The following is a 14,086-nucleotide window of genomic DNA, read 5'->3' as shown; positions in this document are numbered from 1 at the left end:
GACTGTCGTTCTGTTTTTCCTTTTTATTTGTAGGGTGAAAGCAATATTTCCACAAAGGTTACAACATAAGTACCTGTACTCTTTGAAATTTCGAAATTTAGTCCTCATACTTTTTATTTTTATGAATTTAGCCTTCTATTTTTCATATTTCAAAATTCAAATCCGAAGGTCAATTTTTTAGTTACAATGCTATTAAACCAAGTAAGTTTTTTTTTATTTCAAAATGTCACACCAATAAATTTAGCAATAAAAAGTAATAGTTTTAACAATTGGACCTACATTTTAAAATCTGAAAAGTAAAGGAATTAAATTTTTAAAATAAAAGTACAAAGACTAAATTTTAAAATTGTAAATAGTACAGGAACCTATAGCATACTTTAACCTTCCACAAATTTAGTAAGTTTTCTCAAAATAACATCTCTTTTTAATTTGGTCTTTAAGTTTTGGTTAAAAATGTTGGGGGTGTGATATGTTCAGCTTGTGTCATAACAGTGTCACGTTATCGTGCGTTACTAGAATCTAAGTTTAGGAGCTAAATTAAAAAAATTCATGTTCAATGACTAAAATGAAAAATTTTGTCAAGTTTTGAGATTAATATGAAAGAAAATTCAAGGTCTAAGGTGGAAGTTCTTTCCAAGCTTTAGGTAATAAATGTTGTTTTATCTCTTCTTTCTTTTATATAAAGGTTAAAATATGCTCTAAGTCTCGTTATTCTTCTTGCCTTTGGAATTTAATCTTTCTATTTTTAATTTATGAAATTTAGTCCTTCTAGTCCTTTTTTTGTACATTTAAAAAGTAAGTCCAATTATTAACACCGTCAAAATTCTTCTATTAAATTCAAATTTATTACGTCATTTTTGTCATATGGCTACCAAAAAGATTTTAAAATTTCCATACTAACAAATTTAATAGAAAATTTTAAAAGTGCTGAAATTGAACTTGAATTGTAAAATCTAAAAATTTGAGGGACTAAATGCTAAAAAGTAAAAATAAAAGTTTAAATTTCAAATGAAGGAAGAATACAAGGACTTAAAATAAAACGTGACGCTAGTTTCTATATTTTAGAAAATTTAATATTTAATCTTATCCTTCAAAACTTAAAACTAAAAGTTAAAATATGCTTAAATTGCATACAACTTTTATATATTTGAAATTTAATTCAACTATTTTTATTTTCAAAATTTCGCCTCTCTACTTTTTAAAAATTATTTATTAAATTAAATATTTTATTAAATTCGATGATGAGATATTTTAAATTAGAGAATATTAAATATGCGTGAACGTATAATAATAGATTAAATTAGTCATATATGTCTTTTTTTGTTAATTGGTTAAATAGACTATTTTTAAAAAATTAAGAAAATAAATCAATTTTAGAGAGAATGTGAAAAATTTCGACGCAATTTTTACACTATCTAAAATTGACATATTTCTCAAATATTCAGAAATAACATATTTGACCAATTAAAGAAAAAATGACATGTATGACTAATTTAGCCATAATAGTGATTGAATAATTATCTTATATATAGGTGGTGAAAAGTTTTAATTTCACATCCGAGTGTAAAATTTTATTATATATCATTAAATTATATTTAAAAAATTTAAAATATATAAGGCACTATGCTAAAATCTCAACCTCTTTGTGAAATAAAAGAATTTCACCGCTTGTATACCAAATAAAAAAAATTAATAATTATTCAAATTGATTTTTGTTTTTAAAAGGCATAATTGAAAAATTCACCCTCAGCATTTGAGATCTTTTAAACTTCGACCATTATTTTTTTTTTTTGGGTTTAAATCTCACAAAATTGCAAAAAAGAAAATATTGAGAATTTTTTTAAAAAATAATTTAAAAATCTTCATTTCGTAGTTCATTTTCTTTATTAGATTTCCCCCTCTTTCGAATTCTTCTTCTCTCTCAACTACATGTTCCCTACACTCATGCCTTCTCCCTCGATCTCAATACCCTTCAATCATTACCCCAGCACACTAACCAACATACACCAAGCCACCATTGTCACCACCCTAAATCGAGACCACCTCGGCCAACCCTATCTCTTTCTTGCTCCATCGATCACCATCGCCAACTCATAAACCACTAACATCCCCATGCCTAACAAATCTCATCTAAAGCTAACAAACGACAATAAACATCATCAGCCAATAACCAATCAAACAATTCTTTTAAAAGAAAATACCCTCTTTCGAAGACCTTTTTTCAATCAAAGTTTGATTCGTGGAGATCCGGTCACTTTCTTGACGATCTAGAGGGTGAAGCTCAAGTTTGTGACACGGTGGAGCTCTGAGATCGAAAAGAGAATAGTTCGGGACTAAAGGTTCAATTCTGAACAAATCGTGTTGAATTCTGAAAGATATAAACCGTGTAAATTATCGAGAGGAAGAAGAAAAAAAAAGAAGAAACGAAAGGAGAGAGAGGGAGTAAGAGAGAAAGAAGACACTGGCACCGACGAACGACGCCGACCGTGTAAACAGAGCACGGCATACGATGGCATGGCTTGAAAGAATGTCGCTAGGGTTTTTGTGGAGAAGAAAAAGAAAGAAGAAGAAAGCGGAAAAAAAGACAAGAAAATAAAGTAAAGAAAAAAAGGAAAGGGAAAGAAAGTATAATGGGAAAGACAAAGAAGAAAAAAGAAATAAATTTTTGTACTTTTTTAACATTTTTTATTTTTATAAAATGCGATATTAAAGATGATGTATCATATCATATCACCAAATTCATCAACTATGTGTCGTGCCTTGTTAATTGACAGTTTCCATTAATTTTGACTTTATTTAAAAAATTTTGCAATGTTGTGGGTGAGATTAAAAAAAAAGAGTTAAGGAATGAAGTGAAAAAGCCCCAAATGTTGAGGGTGAATTTTCATTTGACATGTTTGCTTATAAATTTTAAATTTTTAGCTATTTTCTGAGACATTAATATGATTTTTTAAAAAAAATTGTAATTAACGATATTAATATATATTTATAGATAATTAATTAAAATATACTAGCATAATTTTATGTGTTTCAATATGATTTTAAATTTGTATTTTAAATGCAACCAACAATGACATTTTAAACTAATTTACAAAATTACAAATTAATTAAACATATCAAAATAACATCATTGTTGGAATCCTATAATTAAGGATAGAAATCTTACCTTATTACTATTAGTTCTCTTGTAAATAGAAACTAATCTCGATTCTCGATTCTTAGGAAATTAGGATATCAATTCTTGATTCTTAGGAATTAGGATTTATTTCCTTTAAAATGATTATTTCTCTCTTTATAAATCAGTAAACTAAAGCGGTAGAAATTGAACTGAATTTTTCCTCCGAGTTTTTTCATGGCATCGAGCTTTAGGATTCATTTGATCCTAATTTTTTCTCTAATTTCCTTCCTAAAAATTCCTTGGTTTAGTCCTCCAATGGGTGATATCAATGAAAATTTCTCAACCGAGACATCACAAATAACTCGAATATCAATCGGGAATCACTCAAGGTGAAATTAATTCATCCACTATCGCGATGATGTTCTTGATGTTCGCTAACCAAAACACGACTTGAGACTCTCCATAAGATACTTGGTACTCCCACTACTCATGGATCTCTAGCCACTCAAGGTCTTGCGCCTCAACATTGCTTTTGAATCTAATAATCAATCTCCTTGGATACTCGATTCAGCGCCTCGATCACATGACGGTGACTCCATGTTGTTTCACACCTACACTCTTTGTCATAACAAATCCGAATCCGCATAACCGACGGTTCTTACTCACCGAGGTGGAATAGGAGAAGTACAAATGATGAGAGTTTTCTCTCGATAAAGTCCTACATGTCCCAAACTTGTCCTGTAATTTACTTTCAATTAGTAAACTTACTAAGGATGAAAATGTTCTTGTTGAATTTTACGCAATTGGTTGTGTGATACAGAATGTAAATCGGGAGGATGATTGGCATGCTAAAGTTGATGATGGATGTATATTTGGAATAAAAACAAGACACAAGGGGATTGGCTCTATCCACTTCAAAAGAGGACACTATTATGTTATGGCACCGTAGGTTAGGACATCAAACTTTGTGTATTTGAAAAACATCTTCCATTGTTATTTCAAATAAAAGTATTAGTTCCTTGAAGTGTGAAATTTGCCAATTATCTAAACATACCCGTGTGCCATACCCATTAAAACCACATATTCAGTCCCAACCTTTTTCGTTAATCCATAGTGACCTATGGGGAGCTAGCCGAGTGAAAAATATTACAGAGGCTAGATGGTTTATAACATTCATTGATGATCATACTAGGGTCTGTTGGATCTATCTACTCAAAGAAAAATCTGAAACACCCAAAGTATTCCAAAATTTTCACTCAATGGTTCGAACCCAATTCAACTCTACCATACATACCCTCCGTACTGACAATGGGAGAGAATACTTCAACTTTGTCTTAAGTCCATACCTTTCTGACTAATGTATTATACACCAAAGCTCTTGTCCTGACACTCCTCAACAAAACGGGATCTCTGAGAGAAAAATCATCTCCTTGCTGTGGCTCGAGCCATAATGTTCACTATGAATGTTCCAAAATACTTGTGGAGAGAAGCTGTCCTCACTGCCTGTTATCTCATAAACCGAATGCCATCAAAGATCCTCAATTTCCAAACACCTCTAAATACTCTTTTAAAGGCCTTCCCTCTATTTTATGTTCCTAATCTTCCAGCCAAAATATTCGGCTGTAAAGCTTTTGTCCATAACCATCAACCAAATCAATCCAAACTTGATCCAGCCCACACCTACATCCTCATTGGATATTCCCCTACACAAAAAGGCTATAAGTGTTACTCACCAACATTGCGCCGAATGTTTGTCTCTCGGGATGTTACCTTCTTTGAAAATGAACCATACTTTGCAGCATCTCATCTTCAGGGGGAGATTTTTAATGAAGATGAGACCTTTAATACTCTCCTCATTATACCTCCTGGTCCTACTACTACTATCACAAACAAACCTATCCCAGATTTAGTTGTTGTTTCCCCTGTGCAGCAAGAATTTAACACCATCCTTGTAATGACCCAAATTTAAGGTTATCGAAACAGTGGTTTCGGGACCACAAATTCGATGAGGAAAATTTTATTTTTCTTATATTTTTATGGTCTACAATTTCACAAAATGATTTCGTGAAAATTTCGTTCGAAAATTTCGACGTTTGGGCACTCAATTTAGTCAAAAGGACTAAATTGTAAAAGTGCAAAAGTTGAGTTCTACATGTTAGAGGTGTCCAATTGTTATGAAACTTTAAATTGGAGGTCCTTATATGGTAATTATACCATTGGTAACTTGGTAGACAAAATGGACATGAGATAAGTGAAATAGAAAATTTTTAAGTTAGGGGCAATTTGGTAATCTAGTAATTAAAATGAATTAAAAGGAAAAAGATGACAAATTATGCTCATCTTCTTCATATGAACGAAATCAGCAAGGGGAAGCCATAGTTAGGGTTTTCAAGCTTCCAAGCTCCATAGTAAGTGATCCCAAGCCCGCTTTTAATGTTCTTTACATTTTGAGATCCCTGTAGCTTAATTTAGCTTATTCTAGCAATAATTTAACCTAGGGTTTATATTTGGAAAAATACCCATAGGTGAAAAGTGTTTATTTTGATGTTTTATGATAGAATATGAAGCTAGAAATTATGTTAAACAACTTTGCTAAGCGATTTTAAGTGAAAACGAGTAAAACGACATAATCGGTAAAAATACCTAATGTTCATAAGTACATGTTAGAGTGGGAACTTGATGTTGCCATAGAAGGAAAAATGTTCAGCATGTTATAAAAAAATAATAAGAGATGAAGTTTAATTTCCGAGCCTTGGGGCAAAAATGTAATTATGTAAAAATTTAGGGGCAAAATCGTAATTTTGAAAAAGTTAGAGTCGAGGGCTGTTTTGATGAATGTGAGTATTAAATAAGTTAAATTTGCTATTTTAGATCAAGAAGAACGAAACTCGAGGTTAGACAAAGGGAAGAAGAAAGTTGAAGACTAAGTTGTTGAATTGGACTATATTTGATAACCGAGGTAAGTTTACGGTAAATAAATGCAATATTTCAATATTTATTATTAATGCTGTTAATTTCCAGCAATTATGAATTTATTTTATGAATTTATTTGATGATGATCCAAGCATGAAATGATAGAGAATTAAAATTTAAAAGTCCCGTTGATACATAAGGATGGTAATGGATACGAATATCATGACATTTGGGTAAAGAGATCCCATGTAAGACCATGTCCGGGACATGGCATTGGCATCCTTAAGATCATAAGAGGTCCTCAGTAAGACCATGTGCGGGACATGGCATGGGCACCGAGACGAGAGGTCCCATGTAAGACCATGTCCGGGACATGGCGTTATACTAAGATGAGAGGTCCCTATAAGACCATGTCTGGACATGGCATGGGCACCAACATGAGAACATCCATGTAAGACCATGTCAGGACATGGCTTTGGCATGTTATTATCGAAGAGACCCGAGTATCCTTATTATTCCAATGTAGCTCAACGGGCTTGTAAACGAATCATGTTCATGAAAGTTCGGTTTAAAGCATAAATGGCAAGCTCGGTAAGTTGTAAGACTTAAGAACTTCTTATACAATCAATTGATGTTCAACGATGCAGCAAGAGTTGAGTAAGTTATGCACACAAGTATTCTAAGTAAACAAGTAAGAGAACTAGCATGAGATTAACTAAAGAGTAAACTAGAGATATAGACATTGAGTTTAATTATTTAAGTTAAATATTGTTATTTATTTGCTAGTAAACTTACTAAGCTTTATGCTTACTTCTTTTATTTCTCTTTCTCTTATAGTATTGCAAAGCTACTTCAAGGATCCTAAAGAAGTGGGAGATCGTCCACACTATCAACTACAATCGCTTTCGGTATTTTATGTTGAACCATGTTGAGTATGGCATGTATAGGATTTAGTTATTCTAAATGTTTGTATTTATGATCTTGCTAAAGAATGATGTGTAAGTATTTGATGATGCATGGTTGCTAAAATGGTTAAGTATGGAAGTGTTTGTTGTTATAAAAGTTTAGGTGATAAACTATGCATAGAAATCATAAAAGGGTAAAATTCGCAAAGAAAGCGAATTTGAAAGACCTGTGACGTGACTTTGAAAAATCACCTAGGATGGTATAAAATGAATTAGAGGATGAATGATATATGAAATTAAAGCTTGTTGAGTCTATTTTCATGGAAAAATAACAGGTAGCAAAAGGAAATTTATATTTTAAGATATGTGAATTTTAGTAAGATGGGGTCGAATGCTTTTGGAGTCCCCTGCTCGAGTTTAGAAAATAATTAAAATTGTACAAAAATGGTTATGAGTTGAAATTTACATGCTTAGATTCCTTAATGAGTCTATTTTCTGTAGGAACAAGTGGGAATAGCATATGAAAATCCTATAATGAGAAAAGTTATTTTTAGTAACAAGAGGTCGAATAGTCGAATGGTGAAGCGGGGATACTTTAACTAATAAATGTACTAATTGGTGAACCAAAATTCTAAAATTTTATGGTAGGAAGATATATGAGTCTAGTTTCAAGGAAAATTTACGGAGTTAAATTTTGAGTTCAGTAGCTCAAGTTATAATTAATTTAGTGATCGCTCACAGCAATTGGACACTTTCTTTGTAAATAGTGAAAATAATTTGCAAAAGTAAAATTTTATGCTCAATTAGTAAGATAAGTTAAGTAATGCCTCGTGCTCGACTCTAAACGGTCTCGGGTAAGGGTGTTATATTTTGTTGGTATCGAGCGGGTTTAGTCGATTCTCGGAAATATGCAGATGAATAAGAGTCTACCTATACATGCCATACTTATATATTTTGATAGTGTGACGACTCTTGACGATTTTAAAATGTTTTCTTTTATAGTTATGGATCCCGAACGAGCTAGTGCAGATGAAGTAGAGAGTAATGCGCCTATTCCCTGAAGGGGACGTGCCATCGATAGACAGGGAGGAGGAGCTAGAAAGCCTTCTTCCAAGCCATGATCGATTGGTTTGCCGAGTTCGTTCGTGCGAATCCGGCTATAAGACCTCCACCCTCAAGAATCACAGTTCCCATGTAGCTTCCCCAACTGCAGTATAGTTATCGGGAGAGACCACTGTTGATAAGATTAGGAAGCAAGGGGTGAAGAATTTGGCTACCAAAGATGATGCGAAAAGCGAATTCGGCTTGAGAATACAATCGGGTTTTTGAAGAATTATCTTGTACTCGGAAGAATGTATAAAGTGTGTTGTTTCACTTCTTGAGATTCACTTACCATTGGTGGAAGACCCTCGTGTCAATAGTACCGAGTGAGAGGGTTACACGGATTTCTTTCGGAGGAGTTCAAAGAAGTACATCACCAGATTTATAGATCGAAAAGGAAGGAGTTTCTTGAGCTAAAACAAGGTAAAATGTCGTGATCGAATATGAACGCGAATTTGTCGGACTTAGTAAGTATGCTCGAATTTGTATCCACCAAGCTAACATGTGCAAGAGATTTGAAGATGGGCTTAATGATGACATCCGACTATCGATGGGGTATTGGAAATCGAGAGTTTGTTGTTCGGTAGAAAGAGCTTGTAAAGTAGAAGACTTGTTAAAAGAAAAGAGAAGAGCAAAGTCAAGTCGGAGCGCAGGATACAAAGAAGAGGCAAATGAGTAAATCATTTCACTACATCTAAGAGGCCTAGGGAGCTCTCTAGTGGATCATATTTTCCACTAGATATTCGGCCAAGCGGGATAGAAGATTCGAGGTTCTAGAGCTCAAACAACTACAGTTGTAAGCACGGGCAAGATTCGACCTCCTAGGCCTAATGTCCTCAATGTGGGAGACGCCACCCCGGAGAGTGTAGAGCAGGTGAAAATGTTTGTTTTAGGTGTGTAGCGTCTGATCACTTCATTCGGGATTGTCTGAAACAATTAAAGAGAAGAGATAACGAGTGTGAGATCGTGAAATGCTCTATCGAGGTAGACCGCAGAGAAACTCAGGAGTAGGAGCGAGTAACAGGGGTGCATCTAGAGATTCAGCAGATAGATCTGATGTTAGAGCACCCGCAAGAACATATGCTATTCGAGCTCGTGAAGAGGCTTCCTCTCCTGATATAATTACTGGTACATTTTCTCTTTATGACACTAATGCTATTGCATTAATTGATCCTGGCTCTACACATTCATACATATGCACGAAATTAGCATTTGTTAAAAATTTGTCTGTTGAACCTACTGAATTTGTGGTTAAAGTCTCGAACCCCCTGGGCCAGTTTGTGATGGTGGATAAAGTTTGTAAAAATTGTCCACTGATGATAAAAGGTATTTGTTTCCCTGTTGACTTGATGTTATTGCCTTTTGATGAGTTTGATGTGATATTGGGCATGGATTGGTTAACTCAGCATGATGAAGTAGTAAACTGTAGACAAAAATATGTTGTGTTGAAATGCCAGAATGGAGAATTACTTTGGGTTAAATCTAATCAGACAGAGGGATTATCCGATATAATTTTAGTGATGTCAGCTCAGAGGTGTGTCAGAAAAGGGTATGATGTTTATTTGGCGTATGTGTTGGATACTAAAGTATCTTGAGTCAAAGATCTGAAAGGCTTGGTTGTATGTGAATTTTCTGATGTGTTTCCAGAGGAATTACCGGGGTTGCCACCAGAAAGAGAAGTGGAATTTTCTATAGATCTGATTCCTGAAACTACCCCAATTTCCATAGCTCCGTATCGTATGGCTCTTACAGAATTAAAAGAGTTAAAGGCACGATTCTGAGAACTTGTTGAGAGGTTTTGTTCGTCCGAGTCATTCACCTTGGGGTGCTCCAGTTCTGTTTGTGAAAAAGAAAGACGGGTCTTTGAGATTGTGTATTGACTATCGGCTGACTTAATAAGGTAACTATAAAGAATAAGTACCCATTACCTCGAATTGATGACTTATTTGATCAACCGAAAGGTGCCACAAGATTTTCAAAGATTGATCTTGATCGGGTTATTACCGATTCGGGTAAAAGAGTCGGATGTGCCAAAGACGACTTTCGTAACCGTGAATGGGCATTATGAGTTTCGGTTATGCCGCTTTGGGTTGACTAATGCACTGCAGATTCATGGATTTGATGAACCGGATATTCGCATCGTATCTAGATAGGTTTGTAGTAGTTTTATTGATGACATTTTAGTTTATTCTCGAGATGAAAATTAGCATGCGTAACATTTGAGAATAGTGTTGCAAATTCTGCGTGAAAAGAAGCTTTATGCTAAATTCAAGAAATGTGAATTTTGGCTTGAGAGGTAGGTTTTCTCGGACATATTGTATCGCAGAAGGTATCGTGGTAGATCCGAGTAAAATTTCACTATTGTCAATTGGAGTCCACCAAAGAATGTATCCGGTTAGAAGTTTCTTGGGTTTAGTGGTTATTATCGGAGATTTGTGCAGGGTTTTCTATGATAGCTTCTCGATGACCCGTTTATTACGAAAAGATGTTAAATTTGAATGGATGAAAAAATGCCAACAAAGTTTTGACCGATTGAAGGAGTTGTTGACGAAAGCACTGTGTTGGTACAAATTGAATCGGGTAAGGAATTTATTATTTATAGTGATGCATCATTAAATGGTTTGGGTTGTGTCTTGATGCAAGAAGATAAAGTAATAGCCTATGCTTCAAGACAACTTAAGCCACATGAAAGAAACTACCCAGACATGATCTCGAGTTAAATGCTATTGTATTTGCATTGAAAATATGGCGCATTATTTGTATGGTGAAAAGTGTCATATTTATACGATCACAAAAGCTTGAAATATTTGATGACACGAAAGATTTGAATCGAGACAACGCAGTGGCTTGAATCGATAAAGGATTATGATTTGGTTATTGATTACCATCCGGTAAGGTGATGTAGTAATCGATGCTTTGAGCCGAAAATCTCTATTTGCTTTACGAGCTATGAATGCCCGGTTGTCACCGATGATGATGGTTCAATCATAGTCAAACGAAGGCTAAATCGATGTTTCGTCAACAACTATGTGAGGCTCGGAAAAATGATGAAAAGTTACAAAGCTAAACGGGCACATTATGAGTCCCAGAATGATTCGAAATTTCGATGGGACCGATGGTTGTTTATTATTTAGAGGTAGAGTATGTGTATCAAGAATTCGAGCTTATCTGAAGATTCTACACGAGGCCCATAGCGGTACTATGTCTGTACATCCGGGGAGTAATAAAATGTATAATGACTTGAAAAAGATGTATTGGTGGCCGGGTATGAAACGTGATATCTCTGAGTTTGTATCAAGATGTTTAGTATGTCGTGAGTTAAAGTTTGAACATCGGTACCTTCGGGGTTGCTTCAACCAATCACTATACCGGAATGGAAATGGGAAAGAGTCACTATGGATTTTGTATCTGGGTTGCCGATGTCTCCAAAGAAGAAAGATGCCATTTGGGTAATTGTCGATCGATTGACAAAGTCCGCGACTTTATCCCAAAGATGTATGGATTATTCTTTAGATAAATTGGTGAATTGTATATATCTCGAGATTGTTAGACTACATGGAGTGCTGTCTCCATTATATCGCATGAGATCCCCGATTTACGTCTCGTTTCGGAACAAATTACAAGAAGCTTTTGGTACTCGGTTGTATTCAAGATCGCATTTCATCCTCGAACATGGCCAATCTGAGCGTGTAATTCGGTATTGGAAGATATGCTCCGATGTTGCGTATTAGAGTTGCAAGGTAATTGGGAAAGGTATCTACCTTTGATTGAATTTGCTTACAATAACGATTATCGATCTAGTATTAAAATGACTCAGTATGAAGCTTTGTATGGTAGAAAATGTAGAACACCGTTATATTGGATAGAGCTCAGTGAAAAGAAAATACACGGGGTTGATTTGATCCGGGAATCAGAAGAAAAAGTAAGGCTAATCCGAGATAGTCTAAGCGACTTCGATCGTCGAAGTCTTATGCCGATCTTAAACGAAGGAGATTGAATTTCGTGGGTGATAAAGTATTCTTAAAAGTGTCTCCTTGGAAGAAAGTTCTTCGGTTCGGTCGAAAGGGTAAATTGAGTCCAAGATTTATCGGACCATATGAAATCATAGAAAGAATTGGACCAGTCACTTATCGATTGGCATTACCACCGGAACTCGATAGAATTCATAATGTTTTTCATGTATCTATGCTACTGACGGTGTCGATCGGATCCTTCACATGTTATTACTCAACGGAGGTGGAGATTCAACTGATATGACTTATAGTGAAGAACCGGTCAAGATATTAGCACGGGAAACTAAGGAGCTTAGAAACAAAAAGATAAATTTGGTGAAAGTGTTATGAAAAAAGCACGGGATTGAGGAAGCGACATGGGAACCGGAAGAGGCAATGAGGAAACAATACCCGAATCTCTTTACTGGTAAGATTTTCGAGGACGAAAATCCTAAAAGGGGGGGAGAGTTGTAATGACCCAAATTTAAGGTTATCGAAACAGTGGTTTCGGGACCACAAATCCGATGAGGAAAATTTTATTTTTCTTATATTTTTATAGTCTACAATTTCACAAAATGATTTCGTGAAAATTTCGTTCGAATATTTCGACGTTTGGGCACTCAATTTAGTCAAAAGGACTAAATTGTAAAAGTGCAAAAGTTGAGTTCTACATGTTAGAGGTGTCCAATTGTTATGAAACTTTAAATTGGAGGTCCTTATATGGTAATTATACCATTGGTAACTTGGTAGACAAAAATGGACATGAGATAAGTGAAATAGAAAATTTTTAAGTTAGGGGCAATTTGGTAATCTAGTAATTAAAATGAATTAAAAGGGAAAAAGATGACAAATTATGCTCATCTTCTTCATATGAACGAAATCAGCAAGGGGGGAAGCCATAGTTAGGGTTTTCAAGCTTCCAAGCTCCATGGTAAGTGATCTCAAGCCCCGTTTTTAATTTTCTTTACATTTTTGAGATCCCGGTAGCTTAATTTAGCTTATTCTAGCAATAATTTAACCTAGGGTTTATATTTGGAAAAATACCCATAGGTGAAAAGTGTTTATTTTGATGTTTTATGATAGAATATGAAGCTAGAAATTATGTTAAACAACTTTTGCTAAGCGATTTTATGTGAAAACGAGTAAAACGACATAATCGGTAAAAATACCTAATGTTCATAAGTACATGTTAGAGTGGGAACTTGATGTTGCCATAGAAGGGAAAAATGTTCAGCATGTTATAAAAAAAATAATAAGAGATGAAGTTTAATTTCCGAGCCTTGGGGCAAAAATGTAATTATGTAAAAGTTTAGGGGCAAAATCATAATTTTGAAAAAGTTAGAGTCGAGGGCTGTTTTGATGAATGTGAGTATTAAATAAGTTAAATTTGCTATTTTAGATCAAGAAGAACGAAACTCGAGGTTAGACAAAGGGAAGAAGAAAGTTGAAGACTAAGTTGTTGAATTGGACTATATTTGATACCGAGGTAAGTTTACTAAAATAAATGCAATATTTCAATATTTATTATTAATGCTGTTAATTTCCAGCAATTATGAATTTATTTTATGAATTTATTTGATGATGATCCAAGCATGAAATGATAGAGAATTAAAATTTAAAAGTCCCGTTGATACATAAGGATGGTACTGGATACGAATGTCATGACATTTGGGTAAAGAGATCCCATGTAAGACCATGTCTGGGACATGGCATTGGCATCCTTAAGATCATAAGAGGTCCCCTGTAAGACCATGTCTGGGATCCTAAAGAAGTCGGAGTATTGCAAAGCTACTTCAAGGATCCTAAAGAAGACGGAGATCGTCCACACTATCAACTACAACTGCTCGGTATTTTTATGTTGAACCATGTTGAGTATGGCATGTATAGGGATTTAGTTATTCTAAATGTTTGTATTTATGATCTTGCTAAAGAATGATGTGTAAGTATTTGATGATGCATGGTTGCTAAAATGGTTAAGTATGGAAGTGTTTGTTGTTATAAAAGTTTAGGTGATAAACTATGCATAGAAATCATAAAAGGGTAAAATTCGCAAAGAA

The 14,086-nt window shown here is 34.4% G+C and overlaps 1 long non-coding RNA gene across 1 annotated transcript; it reads left to right on the top strand.

The window, feature by feature from the left end:
* The first annotated feature begins 5,484 nt into the window (after nucleotides 1-5,484).
* LOC128038734 (uncharacterized) lies at nucleotides 5,485-14,033 on the top strand. The gene is made up of 3 exons (XR_008193657.1): nucleotides 5,485-5,526; nucleotides 13,429-13,515; nucleotides 13,808-14,033. It is a non-coding gene; the product is annotated as an uncharacterized LOC128038734 (long non-coding RNA).
* Nucleotides 14,034-14,086: the final 53 nt, after the last annotated feature.

The sequence above is a fragment of the Gossypium raimondii genome, chromosome 1, assembly GCF_025698545.1.
Source record: "Gossypium raimondii isolate GPD5lz chromosome 1, ASM2569854v1, whole genome shotgun sequence".
NCBI classification, from domain to species: Eukaryota; Viridiplantae; Streptophyta; class Magnoliopsida; order Malvales; family Malvaceae; genus Gossypium; species Gossypium raimondii.
Note: the sequence above shows the minus strand (reverse complement) of the source record. Positions and strands in the feature narration are given on the sequence as shown.